Consider the following 23,451-nt stretch of genomic DNA (forward strand, 5'->3'; position numbering starts at 1 on the left):
TGGAAAATATCTCCCAGCAGATTTTATTTTTGAAAATTAAAAGTAATACACGGGCATTGAGATAACATTTAATTGAGCGTTTGTGAGTCATTTTCCCCACTCTGCTGATAGTCTTTGTGGCTAATCATGCAACTGAGAGTGCAAAATACATTGGGAGAGTTTACTTGCCTTAGCACTCGGGTGGCTTAGAGTAGGTCTTTTGAAAAATGGGGGCGAAAAATGTGACCTTGGCCTACAGCAGGGGTCAGCAAACTTTTTCTGCGAAGAGCCAGAGAGTAATTACCTAAGGTTTGTGAGCCAGAGAGGCTAAAGTAGCCACGGACAACCTGTAAACAAATAGTGTGGTTGTGTTCCAATAAAACTTTATTTATAAAAGAGGAAATTGGCTGGAATTGGCCTTCAGGCCATAAATTCCTAACTCCTGGTTTAGAGGGACATGTGGTCGTAAGATGACCTGCAAACTCTTCATTTCTCTCAGCTGATTTTAGATTTTTATGTCAGTATATGAGTGTGAATTCAGCTCATGTGTTCAGCATCTCAACTGGGCGTCTCAACTCTAGAAAGTTTGCAGTGCAGCTTTCTCTACACAGCTGCCATAAAAAACAAATAAACCAAGGCAATGAGGCCCATTTGCTAGTGTCACAACAGTATTTCCCTTTCACAGGTTCTATACACACCCCAAACCCTGGTTCACAAGGTGGGATTAAGAGTCTCACTAAGAGCCTTGAGGCTCCCTCTATCCATTGGCACAGGAGATGAACAGAAAAGCAGAAATAACATCAAAACCTCCAGTCCACATTTCAAAGTTGGGTGCCAGCATGGTATCTGATATAGGAACAGTCTGACAGGTCATACATCAAAGACTGAGTCATTTAGAAAATAGTTACTGAGTGCCTACTATTTGTCAGGCTCTGTGCTAGATACAAGGGGTACTAGGCTGACAAAGCCCTTGCAAGTGTGAAGGTTTTATTCTGGTAAGGGAAGGGGGACCAAGGGAGGGGTTGGACTCAGTTTCCTCTTTGAAAGTGGGACTCTGGTAAGCAGCTGTGTGGTAGCAAACAGAAATATCCGCCTCATCCATACAAACCTGTATTCATTCCACAAAGCATATGCCTAGTCTCTGCTGAGTAAAGAGGGAATGAAGACAGAATGAAGATAGAATGGCAAGCAAGACACAATTCCTTCAAGAAGCTCACAGACTAGTAAGGAGAAAAGCAAAAGAACAAGCGATGACTATTTGAATTCCTAAGTACTCTGGCACACCGTGAAATTCACAGAAAAGGAAATTTAAATGGCCAGTACTATGAGACCACACCTAACCTCACTATTCATCAAAAATATGCAGATTAACACCATACTTTTTTCCATCTATTAAATTGGCAAAAAATATTATTCACTGTTAGTGTGAGGAAAGAGAGCTCTATTACACTTTGCATTAGGGTCCAAGGCCATAAAATCTTTCTGGTGGACGATTTGTCAGTGTCTAACTAAATTTTAAATGGGCATTTAATTTCAATCAGCAGTTTATAAGATGGGTCTCAACTGTAGAAAACTACTTGCACATATGCACAGAAAAGCAGGTCTAAACGTATTTATTACTAACCAGTTAGTAATTATGAAACAGGAAATACCCATGTCCAGCAATAGAAGACTGCTTTAATGATAGCATATTCATACTAAGAGGAATTATCCAGTCATGAAAAAGAAGTATTTCTATATGAGCTGACATAAAAAGCTTGTAATAGATATAAGAACAAAACTACTGTACCATATCCGTGTGTATACAGTTTGTTAATGTGGTAGAATATACACCAAATCGTGTGGTTAATGGGATAAGTGAGGGATGGATGGGGGGTAAATGGGTGCATTTCCCATTTCACTCCAGTGAAATTAAAAACATTTTATTGTATTTGGAAATGGCCATTAAAATAATATGTATATGTATAGCTGATTCACTTTGTTGTAAAGCAGAAACTAACACACCATTGTAAAGCAATTATACCCCAATAAAGATATTTAAAAAAATAAAAAAATAAAAAAATAATATGTGTTGTAGGATGGGTGCATACTAAAAGATTATCCACTGTGTAAGTTCACCCTTAATCATAGAAGGGGCTGCAATTCAGTTATCTATAGAATAACCAATCTACAGCCCTGGGGTCCCTTACTTATTACTTTGAACACCATACTTCTTCAGAGTGGAAAGAAGTCATTCCTTTCTGCCTGATATTATCCCAGGATACATCAAGTCATATTCCTAGTGATGGTATCTGAAAATCAACATAATCCAAAGGTCCTCTCTTCACAATGTTTGCAATAAGATTTCAGCCTCTTAACATTTAAGTGTTTTCAGATTATATCGTTTTAAACATCTGTGATTCATTATCGTAAATATCACAGTTGTGTGGGACCATATGCTTCAGCTTGCAGCACATGTACATAAAGAAAAAGCACAAGCAATAAATTTCAGGAACCTTAGGCTTGCCCTGGGTATGTGCAAAAAGAACATTTCCAGACACGTGGGGCCTTCTGTAATCACAGTAATATGCTTGAGATCCCCTATAAGAATCCTTCAATTGCAAAAGTTGCCACTTTTGATGGAAAGCTGTGATTTACATTTGGCTCATGCACTTCCCATGATAATTCAGGTAGGGTAGAAAACAGCACAAAAGCCTTCGGCTGCACTGGCTTTTACTTCTTAAGGAAATGAATGTGGGCTATTGTTGTCAAGTGAAGAAATCACAGGAAAATGGGATACATTTAACAAGTGATGAGATACTCTTGGCAGGCATCCTCTTGCATTCCCATGAGACTAAAGCTAGATACGATGCCACACGGCACAAGGGATGCAGTAAAAAATCTCTTGGCAACTGGAGGATGAATAGGCATGACCTAGAGGGCTGATCATTTTCTCGCTTACATCAGAAACCCGTATACGCATACGAGAATTAATTGTGCTTCATGTATTGTAAGCCAGATCATTTTATTTTAATTTCCAGATAAGGTCTTGTCAACTAGACAGAAGCAATTTGTCTGAGCATCTCACCCACTGCAATTAGGGAGGAGGTGAATGAGTTAATTGGTTACAACCAAAAAGAGTCCACTAATATTTCTGATTGCCAACTTTGACCAGGGCTAGTGCAGAGTGTATCCAGAGAGATGGAGATGAAGCTATAGGAGGCTCCCAGGTTACCAAAGGATAGGTCAGGAAAAAATTGTGAAGGTATAGAAGTTGGTGCTCTGCCCTGTGTTGCAGTTTGATTGACATCCCTGCTGGTTATTAACAAGCCACCAACCTTGTCAATACCTCAGGCATACCTTTTAGGAAGGACACTCATTGTTGCCAGAGACAGTGTTCTTGAGCCCCCAAATACAACTGTGCAGGTAGCACAAGGACATCTCTGCATAGAAACACTCTAGGTATCCACAGGGAATGCGGGGTGGGATGTTCAAAATGCCTCAGGATTTTTAATACACAAGATGCCCATCCACACACTGGCTACAGGTTAGTTATGAGTCTTCATGAAAATCAAACCACTCTGAAGATCATGGATCAAACTTCCATGCTGTTGCTTCCCCTCCCCCACGTGCTGCCTCCTGTAATCTGGGGATTTGTGATGAATTTGTAGAATAGCAGAGCGTTGGTCTGCAGGAAGTCCAAATCTCTAAAGTGCTTCAATAAAAGTTATAGATAGATCAATGGTAGCAAATTTCACACTTATCTTTTCTTTCACCCTTTAAAGAAACCATGCTACTAAAAGCTCTTGAAGACTTTTAGATGATTTGGGTCTGCATAAAGATGTGGCTGGGTCCCATGCATGTATTTTCCTAAACCTTTTTCAGAGCCTAATTATTCCCTGAGCTTTGATCTACAGGGTCTTCGGGCTTCTGCTCTATGGGCTTTCCTTCTGATGGATTTTAATCATTTACTTCAAGATTCTACGCGTCTCTATCTTTGACACCTCTTCCACCTCTAGACAGACGATTTAACTTCCTGTTAATCCAAGCGCTCCGTAACTGCAGAATGACTTCTAACATTTCCTTTGAATTTCACCATCCTGGAATAACCCTGCCTCTTCCCCCCATGACCTGGAACAGGACTCTAGAATAGAAGTAAAAAGCAGAGTTCCAGCTTTGCTACTTAATGCTGTGTGGCCTTGAGAAATTTTTTCATCTCTCTGGGCCTCAGTTTCCTCATCTATAAAATACTACCTTCATGGGACTGTTGGAGAATTAAAAGAAATGTTTATTAAGTATTCAGCTGTAAATGGTAACTATTACAGAAGGTAGACATCAACCATGAAAAATCAGCATTCTGGTTTAGCAGGGTGTCTTAAAGATCTAGGGAAATTCTTTGGATAATTCCCAAAGCATGTTCATATGAATCAAAACTCTTTAACCCTTGATGCCGCAGCCATTTACGTTCACTGAGCTAGTATGAACTGGAGGGAATGATCATATTCACATGGCATTCACAACTAGGTCATAAACCAAAGTTTGACATTTTACAAATTCTTGTTACCCCGTCAGTTTGTCCATTTTGTGCATCACGTAGGTTAGCAAGCTAACCCAGTAAAGATTGGTTTGTTAAATTTTATGTGAAAAAATTCCTGTCTTTAATCACTAGCTTTCAGAGACTTTTTCAAATATAGTAATTAAAGGACACGGAGTGGTACAGTGAAAAGCCTGGAGCGTGGTGGAACTGGGTTTGAACTCAGTTTGAACTCTGTCACTAACCTCTGCATGATAGGCAACTCAGCCTCTCCAAGTGGCCCTCACTTCCCCTTCTGTAAAGCAGTTGAAATATCATATAAGGATTGAGGTGGGGGGCATCACTGACTGAATATCTATTATGTTCTCAGTACTCCGCTAATAGCTTGCTGGTTAGCTTCTCCTCTCCTAGAAGCCCCATTCCTCTTACAGGTTCGGAACACTTACAGATCATTGTTAACTGAGTACTGTTTCAGATTATAGATTATAAACTCTTTATAGACCATCTTCTCTATTCACAGTAGCATTTTAAAATGTATTTCAGTCTTTTAAATCAGAAGCTGATTCAATACACATTCCCTGAAGACTCATACTTTGTTTATTCAGCTTGGACATTTTAATTTATTTCTAAACTTGTGTTACCCCTGCTACACTCTCACCTACCTTCATCTCCAAATCATCCTCATTTCTTCTAAAACCCAACAGCTTCTGTGGGAGCCCAGAAAGAGAATACTTGATCATCCTGCTGACAGTTCTAGGGAAGAGACTGAGTCAAAACTAAAGGACCTTCAGGTCTTTGCTGCTCAGTTTTGCTGACTTGATGGTGGTCATCATTATAATTAGATCTTCAGACTTTCAGAGCCAATTAAAAAGTTTGCCCACAGGATTTGCATACTTTTACCATTTGCTTTATGGATTAGTATCAGTATTTACCGTAAGAGTTATAATTCATCCCTTCAAATGTTCCTAGTGTGTAGCTGCATTCTTAAATATAATTTTATTGACTTAAGGCCAAAACATTGTCTAGAAGAACACATCCAATTTTATAATAAAATGTAGAAAACTTATACAGAAATTTGCTTTCTAAGCAATTTTTAGAGAGTACAAGTCTTCAGTAAGGTGAGATATACTTGTTGATAACCCCTCACCTTGGATATTTCTGGTAACTATAAACCTGTTCATTGGCTGACCTTTTCTTGCTGCTAGAAATAATTTATTACCTAGAATTATGATCTGCTTGCTTCTGAGATCTACCTTATGGTGGTGTTTGGCCTTTTGACACAGTGAAGAAATGGAACACCCATGCTTCAACAGGACAGCCCTCCAAGTAGTGATTGTGTGCTCCAACCTTCTGGACTCTGAATATCGTGAAGGCAGATAATCCACCTTATTTGTCTTTATGTTGGCATTTATACCTTATTGCCTATTGTCTTTCATACTGTAAGTGGACAAATGATACTTTCATGGATTAGTGTATGAATATGTTGAAATTTAGAATAATAGAATTTCCCAGCTGTAAGAGACACTATCCGATGAAGGAATCTCTTCTACAACCTTACTGCTCAACCGTCATTTAAGTTCTACTTGAAAGTATCCAATGACCAGCAAATTATTTCACTCAGAAATAACGAGACCTTCCAAATGGTACCCTGAATTTCATCAGGCTCTTCTAATATTTGGACAATGACAAGATCATGCAGATGGTAATATTTCTACTGCAGCAGCTTATAGCTCCCACAAGCGCAATTGTAGGACACCAACCCACCTTGCTCCCTTGGCTTTTATTCTGGTTATTTCTGGAAGGCCCCAGAGCAATGTATGTGGCCCACCTTCTTTTTCTTGTTGTTGTTATTCTTTTTCTTCATTGGAGTATAATTGCTTTACAATGTTGTGTTAGTTTCTGCCGCACAGGGAAGTGAATCAGCCATACACATACACGTATCCCCTCCCCCCCCACCCCTTCCCACCCAACTAGGCCATCACAGAGCACCGAGCTGAGCTCCCTGTGCTATACAGCAGGTTCCCACTAGCTATATATATACATATATATATATATTTTTTTTTTTTTTTTTTTTTTTTTTTTTTTTTTTTTTGCGGTACACGGGCCTCTCACTGTTGCAGCCTCTCCTGTTGCGGAGCACAGGCTCCGGACGCGCAGGCTCAGTGGCCGTGGCTCACGGGCCCAGACTCTCCACGGCATGTGAGATCCTCCCGGCCCGGGTCACGAACCCGCGTCCCCTGCATCGGCAGGCGGACTCTCAACCACTGCGCCACCAGGGGAGCCCTAGCTATCTATTTTACACATGGTAGTGTATTTATGTCAAACCAAATCACCCAATTCATCCCACCCTCCCCTTCCCCCGCTGTGTCCACACGTCCATTCTCTACATCTGCCTTTCTGTTACTGCCCTGCAAATAGGTTCATCTGTACCATTTTTCTAGATTCCACATATATGCATTGATATATGATATCTGTTTTTCTCTTTCTAACGTCACTCTGTATGACAGACTCTAGTTCCATCCACATCATTACAAATGGCCTAATTTCATTTCTTTTTATGGCTGAGTAATATTCCATTGTATATATGTACCACATCTTCTTTATCCATTCATCTGTTGGTGGACATTTAGGTTGCTTCCATGTCCTGGCTATTGTAAATAGTGCTGCAGTGAACATTGGGGTACATGTGTCTTTTTGAATTATGGTTTTCTCAGGGTATATGTCCAGTAGTGGGATTGCTGGGTCATATGGTAGCTCTATTTTTAGTTTTTTAAGGAAACTCCATACTGTTCTCCACAGTGGCTGTATCAGTTTACATTCCCACCAACAGTGCAAGAGGGTTCCCTTTTCTCCACACCCTCTCCAGCATTTGTTTGTAAATTTTCTGATGATGCTCATTCTAACCAGTGTGAGGTGTTACCTCACTGTCATTTTGATTTGCGTTTCTCTAACAATTAGTGATGTTGAGCAGCCTTTCATGTGCCTCTTGGCCATCTGTATGTGTTCTTTACTGAAATGTCTATTTAGGTCTTTTGCCCATTTTTTGATTGGGTTGTTTGTTTTTTTGATATTGAACTGCATGAGCTGTTGGATATTTTGGAGATTAATCCCTTGTCTGTTGCTTCATTTGCAAATATTTTCTCCCATTCTGTGGTTGTCTTTTTGTCTTGTTTATGGTTTCCTTTGCTGTGTAAAAGCTTTTAAGTTTAATTAGGTCCCATTCACTTGTTTTTGTTTTTATTTTCATTACTCTAGGAGGTGGGTCATAAAAGATCTTGCTGTGATTTATGTCAAAAAGTATTTTTCCTATGTTTTCGTCTAAGAGTTTATATTGTCCAGTCTTACATTTAGGTCTTTAATCCATTTTGAGTTTATTTTTGTGTATGGTGTTAGGTAGTGTTCTAATTTCATTCTTCTACATGTAATTGTCCAGTTTTCCCAGCACCATCTATTGAAGAGGCTGTCTTGTCTCCATTGTATATTCTTGCGTCCTTTGTCATAGATTAGGTGACCATAGATGCGTGGCTCTATCTCTGGGCTTTCTATCCTGTACCATTGAACTATATTTCTGTTTTTGTGCCAGGACCATACTGTCTTGATTACTGTAGCTTTGTAGTATTGTCTGAAGTTAAGGAGCCTGATTCCTCCAGCTCTGTTTTTCTTTCTCAAGATTGCTTAGGCTATTTGGGGACTTTTGTGTCTCCACACAAATTTTAAGATATTTTGTTCTAGTTCTGTAAAGAATGCCATTGGTAATTTGATAGGGATTGCATTGAACCTGTAGATGGCTTTGGGTAGTATAGTCATTTTCACAATATTGATTCTTCCATTCCAGGAACGTGGTATATCTCTCCATCTGTTTGTGGCATCTTTGATTTCTTTCATCAGTGTATTATAATTTTCTGCATACAGGTCTTTTGTCTCCTTAGGTAGGTTTATTCCTAGATATTTTATTCTTTTTGTTGCAATGGTAAGTGGGAGTGTTTTCTTGATATCACTTTCAGATTTTTCATCATTAGTGTATAGGAATGCAAGAGATTTCTGTGCATTAATTTTGTATCCTGCTACTTTACCAAATTCATTGATTAGCTCTAGTAGTTTTCTGGTAGCATCTTTAGGATTCTCTCTGTATAGTATCATGTCATCTGCAAACAGTGACAGCTTTACTTCTTCTTTTCTGATTTGGATTCCTTTTATTTCTTTTTCTTCTCTGATTGCTGTAGCTACAACTTCCAAAACTATGTTGAATAAGAGTGGTGAGAGTGGGCAACCTTGTCTTGTTCCTGATCTTAGTGGCAATGGTATCGGTTTTTCACCATTGAGGATGATGTTGGCTGTGGGTTTTTCATATATGGCCTTTATTATGTTGAGGAAAGTTCCCTCTGTGCCTACTTTCTCCAGGGTTTTTATTATAAATGGGTGTTGAATTTTGTTGAAAGCTTTCTCTGCATCTATTGAGATGATCATATGGTTTTTATCCTTCAAGTTGTTAATATGGTGTATCACATTGATTGATTTGCATATATTAAAGGATCCTTGCATTCCTGGAATAAACTGCACTTGATCATGGTGTGTGATCCTTTTAATGTGCTGTTGGATTCTGTTTGCTAGCATTTTGTTCAGGATTTTTGCATCTATGTTCATCAGTGATATTTTCCTGTAGTTTTCTTTTTTTGTGACATCCTTGTCTGGTTTTGGTATCAAGGTGACGGTGGCCTCGTAGAATGAGTTTGGGAGTGTTCCTCCCTCTGCTATATTTTGGAAGAGTTTGAGAAGGATAGGTGTTAGCTCGTCTCTAAATGTTTGATAGAATTCGCCTGTGAAGCCATCTGGTCCTGGGTTTTTGTTTGTTGGAAGATTTTTAATCACAGTTTCAATTTCAGTGCTTGTGATTGGTCTGATCATATTTTCTGTTTCTTCCTGATTCAGTCATTGCAGGTTCTGCATTTCTAAGAATTTGTCCATTTCTTTCAGTTTGTCCATTTTATTGGCATAGAGTTGCTTGTAGTAATCTCTCATGATCTTTTGTATTTCTGCAGTGTCAGTTGTTACTTCTCCTTTTTCATTTCTAATTCTATTGATTTGAGTCTTCTCCCTTTTTTTCTTGATGAGTCTGGCTAATGGTTTATCAATTTTGTTTATCTTCTCAAAGAACCAGCTTTTAGTTTTATTGATCTTTGCTATCGTGTCCTTCATTTCTATTTCATTTATTTCTGATTTGATCTTTATGATTTCATTCCTTCTGCTAACTTTGGGGCTTTTTTGTTCTTCTTTCTCTAATTGCTTTTGGTGAAGGTTTAGGTTGTTTATTCGAGATGTTTCCTGTTTCTTAAGCTAGGATTGTATTGCTATAAACTTCCCTCTTAGAACTGCTTTTGCTGCATCCCACAGGTTTTGGGTTGTCATGTCTCCATTCTCATTTGTTTCTAGGTATTTTTTGATTTCCTCTTTGATTTCTTAAGTGATCACTTCGTTATTAAGTAGTGCATTGTTTAGCCTCCATGTGTTTGTATTTTTTACAGGTCTTTTTCTGTAATTGATATCTAGTCTCATAGTGTTGTGGTCGGAAAAGATACTTGATACAATTTCAGTTTTCTTAAATTTACCAAGGCTTGATTTGTGACCCAAGATATGATCTATCCTGGAGAATGTTCCATGAGCACTTGAGAAAAATGTGTATTCTGTTGTTTTTGGATGGAATGTCCTATAAATATCAATTAAGTCCATCTTGTTTAATGTATCATTTAAAGCTTGTGTTTCCTTATTTACTTTCATTTTGGATGATCTGCCCATTGGTGAAAGTGGGGTGTTAAAGTCCCCTACTATGAATGTGTTACTGTCTATTTCCCCTTTTATGGCTGTTAGTATTTGCCTTATGTATTGAGGTGCTCCTACGTTGGGTGCATAAATATTTACAATTGTTATATCTTCTTCTAGGATCGATCCCTTGATCATTATGTAGTGTCCTTCTTTGTCTCTTCTAATAGTCCTTATTTTAAAGTCTCTTTTGTCTGATATGAGAATTGCTACTCCAGCTTTCTTTTTGTTTTCATTTGCATGGAATATCTTTTTCCATCCCCTCACTTTCAGTCTGTATGTGTCTCTAGGTCTGAAGTGGGTGTCTTGTAGACAGCATATATATGGGTCTTGTTTTTGTATCCATTCAGCCAGTCTGTGTCTTTTGGTGGGAGCATTTAATCCATTCACGTATAAGGTAATTATCGATATGTATGTTCCTATTCCCATTTTCTTAATGGTTTTGGGTTTGTTATTGTAGGTCTTTTCCTTCTCTTGTGTTTCTTGCCTAGAAAAGGTCCTTTAGCATTTGTTGTAAAGCTGGTTTGGTGGTGCTGAACTCTCTCAGCTTCTGCTTGTCTGTAAAGGTTTTAATTTCTCCATCAAATCTGAATAAGATCCTTTCTGGGTAGAGTAATCTTGGTCATAGGTTGTTCTCCTTCATCACTTTAAGTATGTCCTGCCAGTCCCTTCTGGCTTGCAGAGTTTCTGCTGAAATATCAGTTGTTAACCTTATGGGATTCCCTTGTGTGTTATTTGTTGTTTTTCCCTTGCTGCTTTTAATATGTTTTCTTTGTATTTAACTTTTGACAGTTTGATTAATATGTGTCTTGGCGTGTTACTCCTTGGACTGTATGGGACTCTCTGTGCTTCCTGGACTTGATTAACTATTTCCTTTCCCATATTAGGGCAATTTTCAACTATAATCTCTTCAAATATTTTCTCAGTCCCTTTCTTTTTCTCTTCTTCTTCTGGAACCCCTATAATTCGAATCTTGGTGCATTTAATGTTGTCCCAGAGGTCTCTGAGACTGTCCTCAGTTCTTTTCATTCTTTTTTCTTTATTCTGCTCTGCAGTAGTTATTTCCACTGTTTTATCTTCCAGGTCACTTATCCGTTCTTCTGCCTCAGTTATTCTGCTATTGATCCCTTCTAGACTATTTTTAATTTCATTTATTGTGTTGTTCATCGTTGCTTGTTTCATCTTTAGTTCTTCTAGGTCCTTGTTAAATGTTTCTTGCATTTTCTCTATTCTATGTCCAAGATTTTGGATCATCTTTATCATTATTCTGAACTCTTTTTCAGGTAGACTGCCTATTTCCTCTTCATTTGTTAGGTCTGGTGGGTTTTTATCTTGCTCCTTAATCTGCTGTGTGTTTTTCTGTCTTCTCATTTTGCTTATCTTACTGTGTTTGGGGTCTCCTTTTTGCAGGCTGCAGGTTCGTAGTTCCCGTTGTTTTTGGTGTCTGTCCCCAGTGGCTAAAGTTGGTTCAGTGGGTTGTGTAGGCTTCCAGGTAGAGGGGACTAGTGCCTGTGTTCTGGTGAATGAGGCTGGATCTTGTCTTTCTGGTGGGCAGGTCCACGTCTGATGGTGTATTTTGGGGTGTCTGTGGACTTACTATGATTTTAGGCAGCCTCTCTGCTGATGGATGGGGTTGTGTTCCTGTCTTGCTAGTTGTTTGGCATAGGATGTCCAGCACTGTGGCTTGCTAGTCATTGAGTGAAGCTGGGTGTTGGTGTTGAGATGGAGATCTCTGGGAGTTTTTCACCGTTTGATATTACGTGGAGCTGGGAGGTCTCTTGTGGACCAGTGTCCTCAGGTTGGCTTTTCCACCTCTGAGGCACAGCACTGACTCCTGGCTGAAGCACCAAGAGCCTTTCATCCACACAGAATAAAAGGGAGAAAAAGTAGAAAGAAAGAGAGAGGGAGAGAGAGAGAGGGAGGGAGGGAGGAAGGAAGGAAGGAAGAAAGAGGATAAAAGAAAATAAAGTAAGATAAAATAAAATAAATTTATTAAAGTAAAAAATGATTATTAAGGGAAAAAAATTTTTTTAAGTAAAAAAAAAACAAAAAAACGGACGGATAGAACCCTAGGACAAATGGTGAAAGCAAAGCTATACAGGCAAAATCTCACACAGAAGCATACACACTCACAAAGAGAGGAAAAGGAGAAAAAATAATAAATTTTGCTCTCAAAGTCCACCTCTGCAATTTGGGATGATTTGTTGTCTATTCAGGTATTCCACAGATGCAGGTACATCAAGTTGATTGTGGAGATTTAATCCGCTGTTCCTGAGGCTGCTGGGAGAGATTTCCCTTTCTCTTCTTTGTTCGCACAGCTCCCGGGGCCCAGCTTTGGATTTGGCCCCGCCTCTGTGTGTATGTCGCCAGAGGGCGTCTGTTCTTAGCTCAGACAGGACAGGGTTAAAGGAGCAGCTGATTCGGGGGCTCTCGCTCACTCAGGCCGGGGGGGAGGGAGGTGCATGATGCGGGGCGGGCCTGCGGCGGCAGAGGCTGGCATGACATTGCACCAGCCTGAGGTGCGCCGTGCGTTCTCCCGGGGAAGTTGTCCCTGCATCCCAGGACCCTGGCAGAGGCGGGCTGCACAGGCTCCCCAGAAGGGTGGTGTGTATAGTGACCTGTGCTCCCACACAGGCTTCTTGGCATCTCATGCCTGTCTGTGGGGTCCGCACCTGTTAGCCGCAGCTCACGCCCGTCTCTGGAGCTCCTTTAAGCAGCGCGCTTAATCCCCTCTCCTCGCGCTCCAGGAAACAAAGAGGGAAGAAAAAGTCTCTTGCCTCTTCGGCAGGTCCAGACTTTTCCCTGGACTCCCTCCCGGCTAGCCCTGGTGCCCTAACCCCTTCAGGCTGTGTTCACGCCACCAGTCTTCTCCCTGTGCTCCGACCGAAACCCGAGCCTCAGCTCCTAGCCTCCCTTGCTGCTTTTAATATTTTTTCTTTGAATTTAATTTTTGTTAGTTTGATTAACATGTGTCTGGGTGTGTTTCTCCTAGGGTTTATCCTGTATGGGACTCTCTGCGCTTCCTGGACTTAGGTGGCTGTTTCATTTCCCATGTTAGGGAAGTTTTCAACTATAATCTCTTCAAATATTTTCTCTTTCTCTTCTTCTTCTGGGACCCCTATAATTTGAATGTTGGTGTGTTTAGTGTTGTTTCAGAGGTCTCTGAGACTGTCCTCAATTATTTTCATTCTGTTTTCTTTACTCTGCTCCACAGCAGTTATTTCCACCATTTTCTCTTCCAACTCACTTATCCATTCTTCTACCTCAGTTATTCTGCTATTGATTGCTTCTAGAGTATTTTTAATTTCAGTTATTGTGTTGTTCGTCACTCTTTGTTTGCCCTTTAGTTCTTCTAGGTCCTTATGAAACATTTCTTGTATTTTCTCCATTCTGTTTCTGAGATTTTGGATCATCTTTACTATCATTACTCCAAATTCTTTTTCAGGTGAGTTTCCTATTTCCTCTTCATTTATTTGGTGTTGTAGGTTTTTACCTTGCTCCTTCGTCTGTAACATACTTTTTTGTTGTCTCGTGTTTTTTGATGGGTGGGGCTGTATTGCTGTCTTACTTGTTGTTTGGCCTGAGGCTTCTAGCACTGTAGTTTGCAGGCAATCGGGTAGAGCCTGGTCTTGGTGCCTCAATGAGGACCTCCAGGAGGCCTCACTCTGATTACTATTCCCTGGGGTCTGAGGTTCTCTGTTAATCCAGTGGTTTGACTCAGCTCTCCCACCATAGGAGCTCAGGCCTGACCCCTGGCCGGGGAACCAAGATCCCAGAAGCCATGCGGTGCTGTGAAAGAAAAGAAAAAAAAAAGGAACAATACAATAACAAAGAATAAAAACTAAAACAAAATTAGAAAGGTAAAAAATATATTAGGAAAAATAAAAATATAATTGAAACAACTACAGCAAGGTAAAACAGAACCACAACAGAAAAAAGAAGGAAAAAAAGGAACAAGCCAAAAGGTACAGAACAATAACAAAGTATAAAGAATAAAATAAAATTAGGAAAATAAAAGATTTATTAGAGAAAATGAAAATATAAATGAATGCATAACAAGGTAAAAGAGAACCACACCCTAAAAGAGAAAAAAAAAAAGGCCTTGGCTCGGGGTGGGGGGTGGGGGGTGGGGTGGAGCTTAGAGGGGTGGAACTTAGGCAGGGGCGGGTTTTGGGGGGGTGGGGCCTAGGCGGGGTGACGTTTAAGTGTGGGGCGGGGCCTAGTCTCAGGACCTGTGCATTTTGGGAAAAAGGCAGCACGGCCTGAGGGGCTCCTCAGAGTGTGGAGTTCCGGAGTTTGGAGGTAAGGCCTGGCCTGAGGGTGTGTGGGCGGTGGGAGAGGTCTCAGAGGGGGTCTCGGAGTGCCCCGTGCAGAGGTAGGGCCCTGGGTGGGGGTGTAGGGGCGGGGCCTAGGCTGGAGGCCTAGGCCTCCAGGAGGCTCGCTCCTGGAGGGAGCCTCCGAGGGCGTGGGTTTAGGCCTGGGAGCCCAACAGGCTCCCCGGTGCCCAGGCAGGTGGCGAAAGTGCTGGCTGCCCTCCCTTCTGTTCCCCCACCCTCCTGAGGGTGTCCCCAGTCACCACTGGACCTCTAACCGTGGGTGGGCCCCAATGGGTATGGGAACTCCTCCCCCCACAGCCGCCCCTCAGGGGTGCTGGTCCCGTTTGTCTGGCCTTTACATTTGCTTCCCCTTCCCTCCCTCACACTCCCTCGGCAGCCATGCGGCCGGAGGGAGCCTGGGTGGGCAGAGGATCAGGCCCGGGATCTCAGCAGGCTCCCGGGGGCCCGGGTGGGCAGCGGAAATGCTGGCCACGCTCCCTTCTGGTCCTCTGCCCTCCCAGCGGTGCCCCCACTTCCCCCTCCGAGCATTGGATCCCTTCCCCTCCCCTAGCCGCCCCTCAGGGGCACTGGTCCCATCCCGCTTCCACTTCTCCTCCCCACTCACTCCCCCGGAAGTCCTACCCAGTCGCTGGGGGTTCCTCCCATCCGCTTAGGTGTCTGTGGTCCCCCACTGGTGCCTGGTAGGTGCCCTAGTTATGCAGAGACGCGAACTCCATGTTCTCCTAGTCTGCCATCTTGACTCCGCGGCCTCTGTGGTCCACCTTCTTAAAGATCCCTTTCTCTATGTCTCCTCATGGCGTATGGGGGTATTTGGGAAATCACGGTACTGCCAGAGCATCATACACAGTCAGGATCTGAATCTCAATCTAGGCTCAGCCAGGGCACTCTGCTACATGTCTCCAGACAGCTCCAACAGCAAAATTAAATATAAGTTATAGTGGAGCAAGTTCCTTTTCTCATTAACTTACCCTATAGATACTCAGAGAGGGAGACATGTGTACACATAATTACTAGATAAATCAAAAACTGAGGACTGAGTAAGCGACATAGGCTAGTAATATGAAATCAGAGGGAATCTCTGTAAATCTGAGACTTGGTGATTCTCAAAGTTGCTGAATCAGTGATTCCTGTTTCAATGATCAGGTGACTTTCAAGCCAGCTTACTCAAATCTTTACATGAGTTTGGGCCGTCCTCAGTTTTGTTTGGGGAGTTTCAAATGTGCTTATCTACCAAATTACAGTTCTGCTATTTATTCCTTCAGCAAACAGGACTGAGTATGTACTGTGTCAGGCACTGTGCCATATAAATTCCAATCTGAGATACAAATTCATAGTGATTATAACCACCATGGGATAGAAACTGCATAGCATTTTTTCAGAAAACAACCTGCTGTGTTTTAAAAAAAAATCAGTAGCAAGAGGAAAATGTAAGACCCTGGCAGAAAAGACTAAATCCAGAGCTAGCAGCTCAGTTTTTAATGGTAGGTAGAGAAAATCCCCTGCAAGCAGATGTGGGCTCTTTTTCCAGGAGGAGTCTCTTAAGGGTTTACATGGCAAAAAATATGTTTCTGCTGAAGATCACTTGATGGAATCATTCATTATGATGTCTTTGGCTGACATGATAGAATTGAGACTCTATTTTATCAAACTTGGGATTGACACATGAGATGTATTAGGACCGTTTTATGTGCATTCTGCACCTATCAGATCTACACAGCCTTTGGAGGTGACATCCACTGCTGGGATAATCAGTCATGATTAGGAGCATGGCAAGAACCTTACAGAAGCTCTGTGGATGTCAATGCTGACTCCAGGCCAAACATGGAACACAGGATATGGTTCCGTGCATTCAGGAATCAGGAGGGTAGACAAAATCAAGGCTGGAGGATGTATCATACAGGGATCTGGTCCAACGTGGGTGGGACTGAACATATGTTAATGAAACCTTGATTGACTAGAAGGCTTGAGTAATGAGGGTGTTCTGAGAAACAGAAGGAAATGTTTTCTGTTTCTCTCACTTGGGCAAATCCAAAGAGCCTCTGGACTAAAGTCCTTTGAGTTCTTTCAAAGAAAGTTGGACCCTACTGAGGATGTGAAAAGCAATTAACTGATGGTGTGTATCCTGGGCAGAGTCCATCTGATGTTTCTGAACTAAGTGCTATTTCATTTGTTAGAAAGGCATGGCTTTTCATGCCCCAGCGAAGACTCTGCAGATCAATGGATATGCAGGCCCTTCGTGCTAAATGGAGCAATTGAATTGTTTGACTAACTGAGCTACGAGTACCAGGATATGTGGTACAGTCTTAAGAGGGAGTAAACAACGTACATTCTGCATTTTTGTTTGTTTTCTTTTTTTTACCAGAATACTGCTGAAACAGCCATTCTCTTCCATGTGCAAGTATAGGTTGCTAGAAGTAGATCCAAGTGCGTCTGACTGTGGGAGGAATACACGTCCCAGGTTGACTGGTTCCAACCCCACACTACTACTGATAGTCACATATCCCCATACACGTGTACAAGTGGAGTCTTGGCCACCAAGACTCCACCAGGCCACCAACTCTGAGGGCCCTAAAGTTATGTGTAGACCAGTCTCTACAAATGTGAATAATGTATTTAGGACCATTTGCCCATGTAAGATACGAGTGCATGGATCACAGACTCACCCCAAAACACTTATAAGAATAGCACAGATTCCATATTTAGTTCATACCTATCTACATGAGCAGGCCTGCTCTATATTTTGTAGATAAATTTAAATCCATCTGCATTGTTGTATTTTCTGGGATCATAATATGGCTTAATTTGCTTCCTCACACATTTCTAGATGGTAAGGATTCTATGCCTTTCCCATGTCCATCCCTAAGAACCACATTCAAAAGAAAGAAATAGAAAAGCAGAAAATCAAGGTCAGGAAGACTAAGCCCCTTAATTCACATGCCAAACTACCCATTTCAATTGTGGTTTTGTCTCCCAGCTAAAGTTTGTCTTTTTGTGACATTTGCATTAAGCCCAGAGGACATTTTGAGTGGAAACACGCTGAAAGCATAATTGAAACTCTGAGTGGTGCCATTCGCCTAATTTGCATTTTTCCCCCAGGTGGGGATTTTTTACTTCCCCCCTTTCTATTCCTAGGGTGTTCAAAGATTATTTCAAAGAATGATGTTGTGCGATTGGTTCCAGTAAATCCCCATGTATAGTATATTATATATATAATTATTTTTCCAGAAGCTCTTTTAAATACTAGTGATAAACTATGTAAGGAAGTCCTTTGTAGGTTCAGAATAGTACAGATGGCTCCTTTTCCCCCTCAGATAGAGGTTTTCAATATTTGTTCACAAGTTTAATTGTTTATTAGAATTTTTCCTTTCAATTATCTTCATGGTGTTATTCTGAGCTACTTAGGAGGTTGTCTCTATAGAAACATCTTTTTTTTTAAAAAAAATAGACGTAGACTATTCAATTTCATCCTTCATGTGTTCTTTGAACTTTGCACCCTGAAACATGCACTGGCTTGATCTCTATTTAAAAGTTTGAGAATCACTGACATTTTGATGGTGTCAACAAAGTTCATAATGTAAGACAATGCAGGGCTGATCCTATCAATTGTGCCCTATAATAGGAAATTTAAGGGGAGATTACAATCAGTGGGGAAGTAGAGTCTGTTTCCTTCAGGGGGAAGAAGAAACAAAGAGTGTTGTGACCTATTTCTGTTTTGATTAATATTAAAACACGATCGTCGGTGTGGTCTAGATTTGTGCCTTTTCTAAGGTTCTCGTCTTTCTCATGACCTCATTACTCATGTTGTATATATTATTTCAAATATCAGAAGCTCTCCTGGATTATATCAGATAATCATATATAATTATATCAGAGCCCTCCTAGATTTTAAGCCTGAGTAGGGTAGAGCCAGGCATGCATTTGTTCAAATGAGGGAGGAATATAGCCCAAGCCAGCATTTCTGGAGAATGGAACACACATCATTGTGAGGGTTTTAGTGCATACATGGACAAACATATGTTTTTTACTTCTTAAATTTATTTTTAGAAAAAAACACATTTGGCATTCATCATGTACTATAAAGATGATCTTCAAATAATTTTGTAAATGAAAATGTCAGTCAATTAAAAGAAAAATATTAAGTGAATAATAGATCAGGTGTGAAAGTATGGCTAGTCTGTGAATCTGGAAGCTAGTTGATTTTTAGGAAGGAGCACATTTGCTTAGGCAGACTAGCCTAGACTAACTGGCCTTAACCTCATTTGGCCACACTAGGTCTCGGTTGCCAGAGGAACAAAGTCCTCACATCAAATGCGTAATGTGAGGATTCACCGCAGTCGTGAATAGAAGACTCTCAGCACAGAGTCGCTCTTTTAGAAAAAAGAATGACTTGGATTTTTGGCCTCATATCTTTACAAACAACCACTTGAAGACTTTAATATCACTTTGTGGCGTCCACTGTGGGCAGGCACTATAATTTCGCTCCTTTGATGTCATTTCTCCTTCATGACTTCTCATGTGAGACAGGTAGGGCTTTGCCAGGAAAAGTGGGAGGGTCCAAAGATGGGCAAGTTTGGATCAGAATCCTCTGCCTCACTCCTTTAGCCTCAGCAGAAATGTCTGTAGTAACCATCCCCATGGTAACCGCATAGGCCAGAACAGGGGTACCTGCCTAGGAGGAGGTGGAAGGACCCAGGAGGCAGGCAGAAAACCAGCTAGAAGAAGGAAGCTGTGTAGAAAAGGAAAGTGAAGCTCCTTTAATGCCCAGAATTACAGGAATAATGATGAGAATAGTTCTTCTTCATGGGGCACCAGGGTCTGTCCAAAGTGCTTTATGTACCTAGGTACATATCTTGTTTAATGCTCACCGTAAGAATTATAGTACCTATGAGGGGAGGTACTGTTGTTCGTTCCTTGGTTAAAGGGACAGGTGGCTTTCCCAAGGTCTCAGGGCCACTACACATGAGCCAGGATTGGAAAAGGGCTTAGAAACCTACCATTAAAACTGCTGCTTCTTAGGGCACGAGAATAGCAGTTCCTGGCATGATAGGTCCCCACCCTCTTCTCTGTGCCAGGAATCGCTGGGAAATGTGGAAACCTGGCATCTTGACAAGGAATCCATTGTCCAAGGTCCTGGTTCTTGGCCCTGGCTGCATTAAATTCATCTGGGGAGTCTTAAAGAGATACTAGTGCCTGGACCCCAGCCTAGCTATGTCAGAATCTCGGTTCGGAGTTGGGACAGGTATTGCTACTTTTAAAAAATATTCTGTAGGTGATTCTCGTAGCCTTGAAAAAGACCCACAGTCTAAAGCACTCATTCCTGAACTGGTAAAAACTGTCTAAAATACATAAGACCCCATTATGCAACCCTAGTTACTTGATAGCACAAATTGGGAAGAGAGCTAGAATATATCGAGGGCCTACTGTGTGCCAGGTCCTGAATGTAGATGTGATCTCTCAGTGTGCCCTCACCTGGTACCTCTGATGACCTGGAGGGGTCAGTGAGAGGCCTGAGGGGACAGGATGGGGGCAGCTGCCCTTTTCCCTCTCATTTATCGTTTCTGGGAAATGGATGTGCCGAGAGCTTGAACTGTAGATGCAGACTGATCAGACTGGGACCAGGTGTCTGCCTTTTCTGGGTGTGTGGCCTTGAGCATGTTAGTCAGTCTCTCCAAGGCTCAGTCTTTTCTCCCATAATATGGAAATGATGCTTACAGATTATGCATTCTCAGTGGGGCTGTATGTCACCAAAGGGGTGACGTGGCTTCTTGGGAGAGAGGCAAAAATTGTACTTTGTGTGTGTGTGTAGAGTACAGATATACATGCAGTAAATAAACTGGTATACAGTATGTCTATGACATTGACAATTCATGAGAATGGTGGCTGTTAGACAAAAACATCTGAAAACGCTCCTGGGTCAGGGGAGATAATGAAAAAAAATGGGGAAATGCTGCTATAGATTAGAATTGCTATGAGGCTAAAAGGAGAGACTGAATGTACAGTCTTGGGCACAGAGCCTGGCACTCAGATGCCACTCAGTAAATAACAAGTTACTGTTCTTTGTCAAAACTTCATTCAACACTCACACACCGATCTCAGCTCTGCTTAGTGGCTATGCGAAGCTTTATTGGGATTATGAGGGAAGGTAAGGCACCACCCCTGACTTCACCAGTGAGCTAAGGCAAAGCTAAGCACAGGAGGCTAAGTGCTGGCATGAATGGATGCACACAGAGCCTGGGGAACTAAGGGGAGACCTTGGCTGAGTTCTTCATTTCCTACCTGGCTCCACTGCTGGGCTCAACCAGGACAAGAGGTGATAAGGGGCCTTCCTTCTCAGTTCCCAGCCTTGCCTGTAGTATCTTCTGCGCCCAGTATGGAAGAGGTACCCCTGCACCACCACCACTAGAGCATCATTTAGCCCCGAGAGAGTAATTAAGTGGAATTGTTATTGATGGCCTCCTATATGGAAAAGCTTTCTGTTTATTGCTGGAGATGAATTAAAGAATAAGATCCAATTTCTGCCCTTGGTTCTGATGGGGAAAACAGATACATAGAGTGGACCTGTTGATAAGATATGATATAAAATTCACTATGTACAGGAAACGCTGGAAACACAGAGGATATTTGGAGAAGTGGCCCAAGCTGACTCTCCAAGAGTGATAGAGTTAATGACAGAGGTAATGATAGAGTTAACAGGGTGAAGAAGCTGGGAAGTAGTTACCTTCTGCACACAGGGAGCGATACAATCCATCGAAGGGGTAGGAGAGCAGCGTAGCTGTCGGGAGGTGCGGAAGTGGGTAATGTGGGAGACACAGAGTGAAGATGGATGCCAGTGGGGGGCCAGTGGACAGCTTGGACAGGGAAGATGTTGAGCGTTGAGCATTATTTTGCATGGGGAGCCAGAGCTGTATGAGACTCAAGAGGAGGAAAGCCGGTTCTACAGTTGTGATGGACGGGTCCCAATTTCCTTCAAGGAATATGTCTTTATGTGGCCTTCCAGACCCCACATTTCCTGGACCAGCTTATCTCTTCTTTGCTTTCTCCCTTGCTCTCTGTGCCCATCTCACTGGCTTATTTGCAGCTCCCTGAATGCCACAGGGCCATTCCACATGTTGTGGTTCTGTCTGCCTATAATAAGTGCCCTATTAATGTCCATCTCCACCCCTCCACCCTCACACTAGACTTCAAGCCAGGGACTGTGTCCATCTTTGTTCCACATTATAAACCCAACATCTGGCATAACCTGGGCTCAGGAAATATTTGTGGAAGGAAGGAAGGAAAGAGAAAAGGAAGGAAGGGAAGAAGGAAGGAATTTACCTGTGAAACTAGAACCCCTACAGAGTCTCTCTATTCTGGGAAGGTAATTACTGTGGTGATAATAACCGTATTAGCCTTTGTATGCCTTCCCTAGCCTCCAGCCCTTCCCAGCTGAGACTGTCTTCTTTGATCCTGCCCAGGGACTAAGGCCAGAACCAGCATCCTGGCAAAATAGACAACAAGTTCCCAAGCGGGCCCTGTTGTCTGAGCAGTGTGCCTTCAGTGGATTGATGCTAACTGATGGTGACAATGAAAGCAACCTCCGTGTCTCTCCTTCATAGTTCACTTCCAGAACCTGAACCCAGCCACGCCCAATCGCTCTTAGCTATGAAGATGGTCAGAGGAAGTGAACAAGTGTCTGAGAACTGCAGACTCCCAAGAGATCCCATGTGTGTACATTACAGAGAAGCCCCTAGAGCTGACTTGGCAGTCAGGAAAGGCGCTGGAGCCCTGGCACAGAGGGACCTCGAGGTGGCACTGGCACCCTGTGAAGTGCTTCCGGGCTGGGTGGGAACGTGGGAGCAGGACTGAGCTGGGGACTCACATCATTATATGCAGGTTCTGATGGGATTTCAGGAGGGGAGTGTTTTACAACAGGGCTTTGTCTTTACTGAGATCAGGTAGTGGTGAAAAGCAGACAGACCAGGGTTCAAATCTTGGTTTTATGATTTACAGACTGCGTGCTGGGCACCTCCTTTGCCCTCTCAGAAGCCTCAGTTACTTTATCTACAGACTGGAGGGAGGGGGTCAAAACTGTTGTAAAGATTAAATAAGGTCATGTACATAAAATGCTTAGCACTGAGTCTCATGTGTAGAAAGTGTTCAATTCACATTAGCCATTATAATGATCAGCTGAAATGGTTATTATCCCCATAAGAATTATGGTCCCAGAATAGAAAGATCAGCTTAATTCAGCAGACAATTATATGGCTTTAACAGTGTACTTGGACCCAGGTAGATATTGTCACCAAAGACACACAAGAAGGTTCCTGGTAGTAATATTTTAAGAACTCCAAACTGGAAATAGCCCATATGCCCATCAACAGTAGATTACATAAATAGACGCAGTATGGCCACATAATGGAATTCTATACACTGACGAGGATAAACTGCGCTACTTGCAGCCGCTTGGATGAATCTTACAAACATAATGTTGAGTGAAAGAGGCAGACACAAATGAGCACCCACTCTACGATTCCATTTGCATGAAGTGCAAGTACAAATGAAACTAATCTATGGTATCAGAAGTTAGGATAGTGTAGCCTTTGGGGAGGAGGGTAGGGATTTTACTCGGGGAGGGGGAGGAAGGGGGGCAGGTAATATTTTGTGTCTAGGGTTGGGCGCTGGGCACATGGATGTGCCCACTTTGTGAAAATTCGTTGAGCTGTACATTCTGATTTATGTGCTCTTCTGTATCTGTGTTACGCTCCAATTAAAGGTTTAGTAAACAAACAAACGAGACCGTTTAGCAGAGAGCTAAAAAAACAAAAG

General features: G+C 42.0%; 1 protein-coding gene across 2 annotated transcripts in view; it reads left to right on the forward strand.

Annotated features, from left to right (window-relative positions):
- Positions 1–23,451, forward strand: part of CDH13 (cadherin 13) — a 1,030,265-nt gene that overhangs the window by 359,386 nt on the left and 647,428 nt on the right. The window lies entirely within an intron of this gene.

Source organism: Phocoena sinus, chromosome 19 (genome assembly GCF_008692025.1).
Source record: "Phocoena sinus isolate mPhoSin1 chromosome 19, mPhoSin1.pri, whole genome shotgun sequence".
Classification (NCBI taxonomy): Eukaryota; Metazoa; Chordata; class Mammalia; order Artiodactyla; family Phocoenidae; genus Phocoena; species Phocoena sinus.